This window comes from Chrysochloris asiatica, unplaced genomic scaffold, assembly GCF_000296735.1.
Source record: "Chrysochloris asiatica unplaced genomic scaffold, ChrAsi1.0 scaffold00004, whole genome shotgun sequence".
NCBI lineage: Eukaryota > Metazoa > Chordata > Mammalia > Afrosoricida > Chrysochloridae > Chrysochloris > Chrysochloris asiatica.
In genome coordinates this window covers 31,172,818-31,183,234 of record NW_006408522.1, presented here as the reverse complement: position 1 = coordinate 31,183,234, position 10,417 = coordinate 31,172,818, and the positions used below count along the sequence as shown (strand labels likewise).

At 39.4% G+C, this 10,417-nt stretch overlaps 1 protein-coding gene across 2 annotated transcripts in view; it reads left to right on the top strand.

The window, feature by feature from the left end:
* The first annotated feature begins 4,240 nt into the window (after positions 1 to 4,240).
* CTDSPL2 (CTD (carboxy-terminal domain, RNA polymerase II, polypeptide A) small phosphatase like 2) overlaps positions 4,241 to 10,417 on the top strand; it is a 100,297-nt gene continuing 94,120 nt past the window's right edge. Inside the window, exon 1 of one of the 2 annotated variants that reach the window (XM_006831701.1) lies at positions 4,241 to 4,641. The gene's annotated coding sequence lies outside the window, so the exon portion shown is untranslated. Of the gene's footprint in view, positions 4,642 to 4,664; positions 4,762 to 10,417 lie in introns of those variants that run through there. The other variant, XM_006831702.1, reaches the window with a different exon arrangement.

The window sequence follows — 10,417 nt, the reverse complement described above, 5'->3', positions numbered from 1 at the left end:
GCCAAATGGTACGGAGTCTTGTAAATCATGGCTTGGATTTGGTTCCAAAAGGTAACAAAAAGTTATTGGAGGGTTTTAAGTGGAGAACTGATATGATCTGACACATTTTAGCAATATCTCTTGCTACTACATGGGAGATGGATTATCCAGGGAAAAAAGTAGCACATGTCAAGTAGGAAGCTGTTGCAATTCAGGCAGGAGGACATGGAGTCCTTCCTGGTGTGGTGTTGCAGGCTAATGTGCTGGGCTGTAGGTCGGTTTGAACCTCAAGGTTGGCATTTCAAGCTCACCAGCTGCTCCTAGGAAACCCTATACAGGTTCACTATGAGTTGGAACTGACTCAGTTGGACTTGACTCAGTCAAGTGCTGATCCTACAGTGTCACACCAGGAGTCCATCCTCGTATATGTAGGTAATGGTAAACACCATTGTAAAATTAGTCAAAATTAGGTAGTTGTATTTTTTTTCCCTTCACTTGAAATTATATTAATGCTTCAGGGCATATTGTTAGTATCTTATAAAGAATCTATCATGGAACTCAATCAGTAAATGATCTATGTATGTACTGGATGAAGTTCAGTCACTGCCACTGACCCTAACCAACCCATTGCCACCAAGTTGATTCTGGCTCATGAACCCAGTGCCATAGAGTCAATTCCAATTCATAGTGACCCTGCGTAGTGTTTCTGAGTCTATACATTTGTATGGGAGGAGAAAGCCTCATTTTTCTTCCACTGAGGGGCTGGTGGACTGACAACCTTGTGGTTAGCAGTCTAGTCTTTAGCCTATGGCACTGATAGAGTTTCAAGAATGTAAAATGTTTCCAGAGCAGAGAGGCATCTTTCTCCCATGAAGTGGCTGGTAGATTTACGTTATCAACCTTACAGTTAGCAGCCCAATGCCTAACCCACAGTGCCACCAGGGATCCTTTGCTACTGACCCATAAAGGAGAAAATAGAGACTATAAAACATACAGGGGAAACATGCCTATAACTTTAAGATAATTTGTAAAATAATTCTATTACTTTACTTTTTTTAAATGTTAAGATTGTGTGACTTTTGGTTTTTTTGTAGGGAGGGTTTTTGTACAACTATGTAAAAACAAAATTTGGTAGAATGTGTAAGAAAATCTGTAAAACAAACAAAAAAACCTCCCATACTTAAAAAGGAAACAGGCAATTCCCATGAGGACTAACCTTGGAAATTTCCAATCCACCACGTTTGGGCCTATGCTGTTGTTAAGTGCTGTCGAGTTCCGACCCACAGCAACCCTATATAGGGATTCTTAGGGAAAACTGGAGAGCTTGAATTACCATCCTTGAGATTCAAACATTAACGGTCAGCATCACACCAGGACTCACGTCTGGTTCTTATAACGCCAATAAAACTGTGACATACATACAGATCCACCAGGAAAGTCATCTGGGCCTTTGAACCTTTAAAGTCATTTAAAGTTTTCTAGTACCCACATTTTATTTAAGTTTTTATTGTGAGTTGAGTTAAAGTTTACATGGGAGGACATCAGTTTTACACTCATTGTTTCATTGCAAAGATTACAATGTCCTCCATGCATCATCACTCAACAGTATTTGCTTCTATTCCCTCTGCTTTTGGGGGGATGGGGATGTACACAATAAGAATATATAATCATTTAAACAATGATTATATATGTTGTTGTTAAGTGCCGTCAAGTCGGTTCCGACCCATAGCGACCCTGAACAGACTTTCCGAGACTGTAAATCTTTACGGGAGCAGAAAGCCTCATCTTTCTCCCATGGAACAGCTGGTAGTTTCCAACTGATGACCCTAAGGTTCGCAGCCTGATTCGTAACCACTACGCTACCAGAGCTCCTTTTATATATAATATATACATTATGTATTATATAATATATACAATATATTATATAATATGTATATAGGAATATATAATCATTTAAACAACCAAAGGGCACATTCTATAAGCCTAGCAGGCTAATTTTTAAGTTGATCATTTTGTATGGCTTGTGAATGATGTTATAAATTTTGGCAGAAAAAAGGTTTCCCACCTCTGCCTTAAATAGTGCACCGGGCACTCATTTATCACTGTGGCTTTGCTCTTGTATTAATTCATCCAACAAGTATTTATTGAATACCTCTTCTTTTTCAGTCCCTGACCTCAGCCCAGTGGATACAGGGGTACAGTACTGATAAACTTCCCATTGCAGGTAGATTGTGGGGGAGCCTAAGAGGCTGAGTTGCTGGTCAGTATTTTAAGAACCCCTTAGCACCAAAAAAAAAAAAAAGAACCCCTTAGCACCTAGTAGATGCTACTGTCTGTTTGATGAAGGTGAGGTATAAGCGAGAGGAGGCAAGTCTACCTGCAAGCAGGGGTAGATTGGGTAATAAGACTGGCCCACCCGCGCCCACTTGTCAATCTGTAGTGAACAATCCCACACTGGTTATAGTGGGAAAACATGTGAAACTGTTTACTACAGACCAGCAGGCAAGCACATGCAAGTCAGTGCTTTCCCTGCCTACTGTCTAGTGCCCACATTTTAAAAAAATAGACAGATGAAATTTTGATATTTAACCACTATATCCAAAATAAGTACATTATAAATGACACATTTTACTTCATTTTACAAGAGTAAAGATTTGAAATACTTGTTTTATAATTTTTTTTCCAGAAATATATCCAATTTTTACCTAATTTAAAAATAACTATGATAATCATTGGGGATTTGCTGTTAAATGCTGTCCAGTCGGTTCCGACCCATAGCAACCCTGTACTGGGCTTCCAAGGAGCAGTTGGTGAGCTTGAACCGCCAACCTTATAGTTCAAAGGGCTTTGCAGTCTAGCATATTAACCCACAGCACCACACCAGGACTCCAGCACTGGGGATAATTGACTTATAGTCTACTGTTGTATAACCCAGTAATTATTCGTTAATTTCCAGTTAGCTTTTCAGGAGTCTGTTGTTTTGTGGACTATGAGCAATTCTGTGGCTGTACACAAACAGGCTCTCAAATGTTTCATTCAGAGAATTCTTGTATTGAGATTTCATATTAATGAACTTTGATAAGAACGATCTGTCAAAAAAGTATACAATGCTTTCAGAAGACAACCTACCTACTCCATACATTGAAAAATAAACCAATTCACATGGGCATACTGGTATCTTTGCTTACCTCTAGCTACTATCTTCTCCCTACTCCTTTATACACAGGCGCACTGAACTTCTTCCCTAACAACAAACAATCTTGTCTTCGAACTTTATTTTGGAATAACATTTGTTATTCCTCTACCTAGACATTCTTTGTTGGCAACAACAATTCTTAGATGTCATCTCCGGAAAGCCTTCCCAGACTCCCTCACGTGCTTCTACAACGCCTGTTACTCTACTCTCCTAAGGCACTTTCTTCACACTGTATTTGTCTGTCTTCTTCAACAGACCGTGTACTTTGGGAAGGCATGATCCGTGTTTGCGTTGTTCATTGTTGTATCCCTAGTACCTAGTATGGTCCTTAACACATTGTTCATTTTCAATAAATATTTCTTGATAGAACGGTGACACTGGCCCGGAGTATTAATCAAAAGGTAATGCTCTTCCAACACTAAGCTTGGTATTCTAATATTCCAGTAGGTTTACTATGACACTGGACGCTGGGAATTGATTCATATTCAGTCCGTGAAACATATCATCCACTGACCTAGGCCTGCAGGAGGAAGCCTAGTTGTCTGAATGATCCCAATTTTCAGCCCGCAGAACCACCGCCGACAAAGCGTGGAGCCGAAAGGCGTGGATTTGTATGACAGATCCAGAGGCAACTGCTATGCACGCTAAGCAGCGAGCTGTAAAAATATCCTCCCAGGCCACCGAGAACCCAGGAAAAGAGAACTGCTCGCTTTCCCCACGCCTAGCCAGTCTACCTCCTCTAGCGCGCCAAGCCGTTAGTCCCGCCCAGTTCCACTCTGGCTCCACCCATTTGGCGTGCCCCAAGTTACTAATCCGTCGCCGCCAGGGCGCGCGCGTTCTAAGCCCCGCCTCAAAGGCCAGGGCGCGCTCCACCTCCCTGCTCTATCTAAGCAGTTCCGTTAGCAGCGGGAGGAAAAACCGTCCTTTGCGTCCCCGCCTCTCCACTCCTAACGCTTTACTCCCTACTCCCCTTGCGACCACTACACAGCTACGGAGGCCTCTAAAGCACAAATACTCCTCAGACCCTCCCGTACTCTTATAGGTTTTGTTCTTGCTGTTCCCTCTAGTCCTAAAGCCCTGTTTTCAGTTTTTGTTAGAAATTCACCCACGCGAATTTCTTTCGGCGTCAGGAACGCTAACGCTCTTCACGGAAACGAAAGCTGTTTTTGTTGGTGGTGGGGTTTTTTTGTTTTGTTTTGTGCCGCTGTGGCGGCCCGCATTCCTTCCCTCCCACCTCGCGGAATTGTGGCGGGAGGGGGAGGAGGAAGTTAAAGCGCCTGCGCAGAGAGGCTGCTTTCCATCCGGGTCCCTGTCCGTGCGGTGCAGCAGGTCGGTAGGCGGGAAATGGCGACTGGCTGAAGGAGCTGGTTCTGTTGCTGCTGCGGGCTAAGCTGGAAAGACACCACACATTGCGCAGTCGGGACCTACACCGGAGCTTGTGGACACTTCTCTGTCGTCACAATTAGGTAATCCCCCTCGTCCAGACACTGCCGCTGCTCCCAACCTCAGTCCTCCTCCTCTTCAGGGCCCTCTGCCGGGATCTCCTCCCCTTCTCAACCGGGTCCTCCAGCGGCTCTGGCGCTTTGGTAGGCATGCACTAGTGGCGCCTCGTATGTCCACTATGTGGACCCGCTCTTCTCTGGATTTTCCCCTGGGAACAGAAGGGGAGCTCACTTCCCGCCAGCTTTAGCTCTCAGGCTGCGGCCTGTGTTGTGATTTCTGGGGTTAGATTTCACTTTGCTACCCACCCCCACCCCTGATCGCACGTTCCTAGTCTCTAATCCTGTGATGCCTCCGGATAATTGGGTTCGAAGATCAGCTTTTCTAACTATGGTGGTCCAACTGATGTTTTGGGGGTTTTCTTTCTTTCTATTTGGATGCTTTTAGGGGGCGGTGCTTTTTGTATCTGTTTTTATAAGCACCTTTTGAGGCTATGAAAGAAGGAATTTTGTTGAGTTATGTTTATCTTCTGGACTGTTGAAATGTAGAGTTGACATTGTTAGTTTTTCGAGTCAAGAGTAGTAGTAAAGAACGTGTGGAAGGTCTCTTTGGCTTTAATAGTGGTTAGTTAAGAGTAATCCTTACATCCTTAGTATTCACCCTACTTCTTTGCGTATTAACTGCCCGTGCTGATGTTCGCTTTTGCATTTTGACTAGAATTCCGTGGTAAATAATTACATAAGTAAATCGTGTTTATTTACTTTTCACCCTAGTGGTGGCTGGATGTGTGAATGATGTTAAGTACTTTAGAGTACCTTAGGGAAGTCTAAAGAGATACCGCTCGTAAACTGCTCTAGGATCCAGAAATGGAATGTGCTTAGTAGATGTTCCTCCAAGGCAGGAATTTATTTTTCTAAAGCTAATAAAGCATTACCAAGATTACTGCCCATCGTGGTTATACAAATTAGTGACTTTAAATGATAGATTTATCTGTGTAATTTTCAGATTGTAGATTGTTTATATGCTGTTATCCGCATTCTTTTCCAAGTTTTAAAATTCGTTTTGTAGTCCAGCTGTTCTCGTTATAAAAGCAAGAAAATGGCAAGTTAAAGTTAGCGTTTTCCTCATGGTTTTTCTTTACTTTCCAGACAGTCTTGTTTCTCAATTTTTTTTTTTTTTTAACTTTGGAGCTCTTAAATATTTTTTTTTCTTTCTACTGATCAAAAAGTGTGTGGTTCAAGTAAAACATCGGGTTTATATAATTCAAAACTTTCAGCTTTTCAGGTTTAATTTAGAGAACTTCACTATTAGGATGGTAATTAGGACAAAATTTCAGTAACAGATATACACAAACATCATCTTGTTCTCATTTGATAGACTTTGTCCAAGGTCATAAAGAAAGTCAAGGCAAAATGTAACTCTTATGGTGAAGCAATCTAAGTATGGGTTGAAAAAATGTAAAGCCTGTGATTGATGTGGTCCTTAACCTTTGTGGACTTGTAGATGGAAATTTCTAGTTGAAATTTAAAAAAAAATTTTTTTATAAGGGTTAGTATTTTACGTTATTTCCTTCTATTTATTGTCTCTTGGGTTATCATTTGAGTCAATAATGCTATACTTTTTAAACTGTTTAAGAAACTAAGAGTTGGGACTAAGAGTTTTGTTTTTCTCAAGTTCATCTAGCTGATCCCAGGTTGGTGATTTCTGGTCAAGAGATTTCTTCATATGATTATTATATAATAGAATCCTTCCAGTGTGGGTTAAAGAAATCTGGACCTGTTGTTCAGAAATGATGTACTAGACTATAGTCTTATAACTAGATAATTAGTTACAGATAGAGTAAAATGGTACTGGATTATCTCAATTTTAGGAGACTGTTTTGTATTAGTGAAATTATGAAATAGTTTGCCAGATTTTGAAATAAAGTAGTACCCAACTATATTTGGGAAGTCCCAATGTGGCTCTGTAGGATACTGCACTGTATGAAAAAGTCAGTTTGAACCACAAGATTGGAGGTTCAAACTCACCAGGCACTCCTTAGAAACCCTATGCAAGTCACTGAGTCAGGCTCTATACAGGCTCTCTGTAAGTCCAAACAACTCCACTGTACATTTTAACACCAAGGAGACTAAGGAGTTCTGGTGTGGCACTGTAGGATAAGCACTGGACCTCAAGGTTAGCTTGAACCACATGGTTGGTGGTTCAAACTCACCAGCTACTCCTGAAAACTCTATACAGGGTTACTTAACAACAATAATTACATTTTCTGTTTATCAACTTAATTGTAAAAACACAGTAGAAATGGCTCTTTTAAGTTACACCTATCAGATATGTTCAGAGGATCTCATACTGTGCCTTAAGTCATTTTTTGGTTAAATTAAAAGTTACCTGATCATTTTAGCTGGATTGACTGTAGGGCTTTTTTTGGGTTTTACTTTGAGGATGAGATTTAACAGATAGGGAATTTATATTAGAACCAGTTGCAGCTGTAGTTTCCACTTACTGACATTTACCATGGAGCATATGTTTAAGCCAGACACGTAATATACTGCTGGTTTAATGATAACATTAAATTCTAATTCAAATTGCATTAAATTATAATTGGACGTACCATACAAATAGGTAAACCAATTTTGGGGCTTAAGTTGAGAATCTCCAAAACCTAACTTTATTTGTAGCTCTCCTGGGTATTACAGATTTCTTTCTAAAATGTCCAAATTTGTATGAAACCATAGGTTAGAAATGGGTCAGAGTCCTGGTATGGCTTTGTAGGGTAAGCACTGGACCACAAGGCCTGTTCGAATTGCAAGGTTGATGGTTCCAATTCATGAGCTGTTTCTTGGAAACCCCGTAAAGGGTTGTTATGAATTGGAAATGACTTGATGGCACTTAAACCAATGGTGGTTATAATTGCACAACATGATGGATACAATTAGTGTCACTATTTATACATGTAAATAATGTTGAAGTATCAAATATTTTATATCTGTCACAATAAAAATTGCAAATTTTCTGGGAAAGTTTTTTGTTTAACTTCTTATAAATTTAGTGAAGCTTTATAGACAAGATCATCAGCTTTCCATTCAACAAATCATACACTTTGTTTCATCTCAATGTTTACAATACCCTTCATTTCACAACAGTTAACTCTCTTCTTCCTATGATTCCTATTTGCATTTCACCTACCTTCCTATCCCTTATCAACTTTGTCCTTAGGAAAAATGTTGCCCTTTGAATTTTGAATGACTGACCATTCCATGCTGAACATACCTTACTAAGTTGTTGTCCCCAGTTATAAATCTGCCTACTGATTAACTGAAAATTGGACCATGAGGATGAATTCCTTTCCAGACCTGAGGGTGGTGAAGGGCCGTAATCGCAGGTTCCTCTGGTCTCTTTCTGACTGTAAACCTGACCTTTTTTTTTCCCTTTCTGAAGAGAAACTTAAAAAAAAAAAAAATTTGTCTTATTGATAGCATTAGCAAATAAACTTGATGATACCACCACAAACTAGTGAGGGTTCGAAGCAATTTGAAATGTAGAAGCATTGCCTAAGAAGAAATACATGATGCGGGAAAAGTCAGAGTGAGAAACTTGGGATTTGAGGTCCTCTGGGAATCTGGAAGTAATGAGGGGTTAAATTTGAGTGTGGTTTTCCATGATGAATCATAACACATTAAGTATGTTTGTAGTCTTTTCTGTCCTGGTGCGGTGCTATGGTTGATGAACTGGACTGCAAAATAGGTTTGAACTGCAAGGTCTGCAGTTCAAACTCACCAGCCGCTCCTCAGAAACCTCATACAGGGTCACTATGGGTAGGAACCAACTCTGGTACATAACTACAACAACAAATAGGGTCACTATAAGTTGAAATCTACTTAATGGCAATGAGTTTGCTTTGTTTAAGAAACGCTTGTGGCACAGTGACCTAAGCATTGGTTAGCAGTTCAAACTCACCTGCTTCTAGGTGGGAGAAAGATGTGACAATCTACTTCTGTAAAAATTACATCTTTGGGAAACCCTATGGGATACTTACGCCCTGTTGGAATTGACTTGACATTGGGTATGGGATTATTTACCTCAAATCTTACCTCATTTGGTATGGCATTTTTAAAAGACTGATGGGAAACATTAAAGTCCCATTTTAAAAAGATGTAAAATATTAAAATAAAGAAGGCTTTTAACTTTTTAAAAAAAGTTCACCATAGATCAGTTGACTATATTAAGTGTTACGTCAGTTCCGACTCATAGCAACCCTGTATAGGGTTTCTGAGGAATGGTTGGTGGGTTAGCAGTTCAGTGCTTATTATACAGCACCGTAACAGGACTCCATTGACTATATTGTTGTTAAGTGCCGTTGAGTCATTTCTGACTCATAGCGACCCTGTATAGGGTTTCCAAAGAGTGACTGGTGAATTTGAACCCCATATTTTGTGATATACACAAGCTTTTGTACTAATTTAGAAAAATTGAAGAAAAGGGAAGACATCTAGATTAAACATGGATGATCTTTAATCCTTTCACTTGGGGCTCTAGTAATCAGGCTTTCATAATAACTATAATAATTTTAGAACTAAGAAATGGTTTACTGCCCTGATTAGCAAAACAAAGCAATGTTTGTGGGAAAATTCCATTATCTCATAATTCCATTTTTCCATGAATTTTGTTAAATCCCCTTCATATAAAACCCATAAAAACTGGAAATATTTGGGATTGAAATTTAGCAATAACAGCTTGTGCAGTTTTAGAAGAATTTTTTCATTTCTTTTGGACAAATACTTATATATTGAGAAATTGAGAACTAAAAAAGTAGGGAAGTTGCTAAAAATATATATCTTTTTAGTTGAGAAAAACTATCATTATTTGCTTTGGTAATAATTGCTTTCTTCCTAGTGTTCCCCAAATATATTTATATGATTATCCTGTTAAATTGAAGATAACTACTAACCTTTCACTGACCTTACAAAATACTATTTGATGTTTTGTTAAACTAATTATATAATCCTTTAATTTTATAATGTACAGATTTAAAATACTCACAATTCCATGTCAGGCAATCATTATGTGGTCCGTCATCCATCCTTCCCCTCCACCCCATTGTTTTGTTTTGTTTTAACTAGTAGCAGCAAACAAACCAACCCTTCTCTTAAAGAATTAATATTATTAAACCTAATCTTTGAAACCTGTGAGAGCTGGAATATTGGGATTTGGTTTTTTGATCCCCCTAGTTTTACCCCTTTGACAGGCAGGGTACACAGTCTTACTACTTTCTATCACATGGTTCAGTGGCAAATATTTTAGGTCTCTGACAGGTTTCTGTCTTACACAGGTTCTTCTAACTTTTATATGTTTTACTGTAATTTAAGTTAATTTACTTTTCATAAACCTTGTTTTTTCTCTAATATGTGGTACTGTACTGGTACCACAATCACTGGACTGGTACCAACAAGGTCAGCAGTTCAAACCCAACAGCCACTCCTTGGAAACCTCATACAGGGTCAATATGAGTTGAAGCTGACTGGACAGTTCTTAACAACAACTCCCATATAGCTTATCTCGATTATTTTTTATTTATTTTCCCTTTGTTGTTGTTTAGTGCTTTTGAGTCAATTCTGATCCATAGCGACCCTGTATAGGATTTCCAAGGAGCAGCTGGTGAGCTTGAACTGTCAACCCTGCAGTTCAAACTATTTTTGCAGTCTGACGCATTAACCCACAGCGCCACACCAGGACTCTTTTCCCTTATGTTGTTGTTGTGTTGTTAAGTGCCAAAGAGTCGGTCTGACGCATAACAACCCTGTA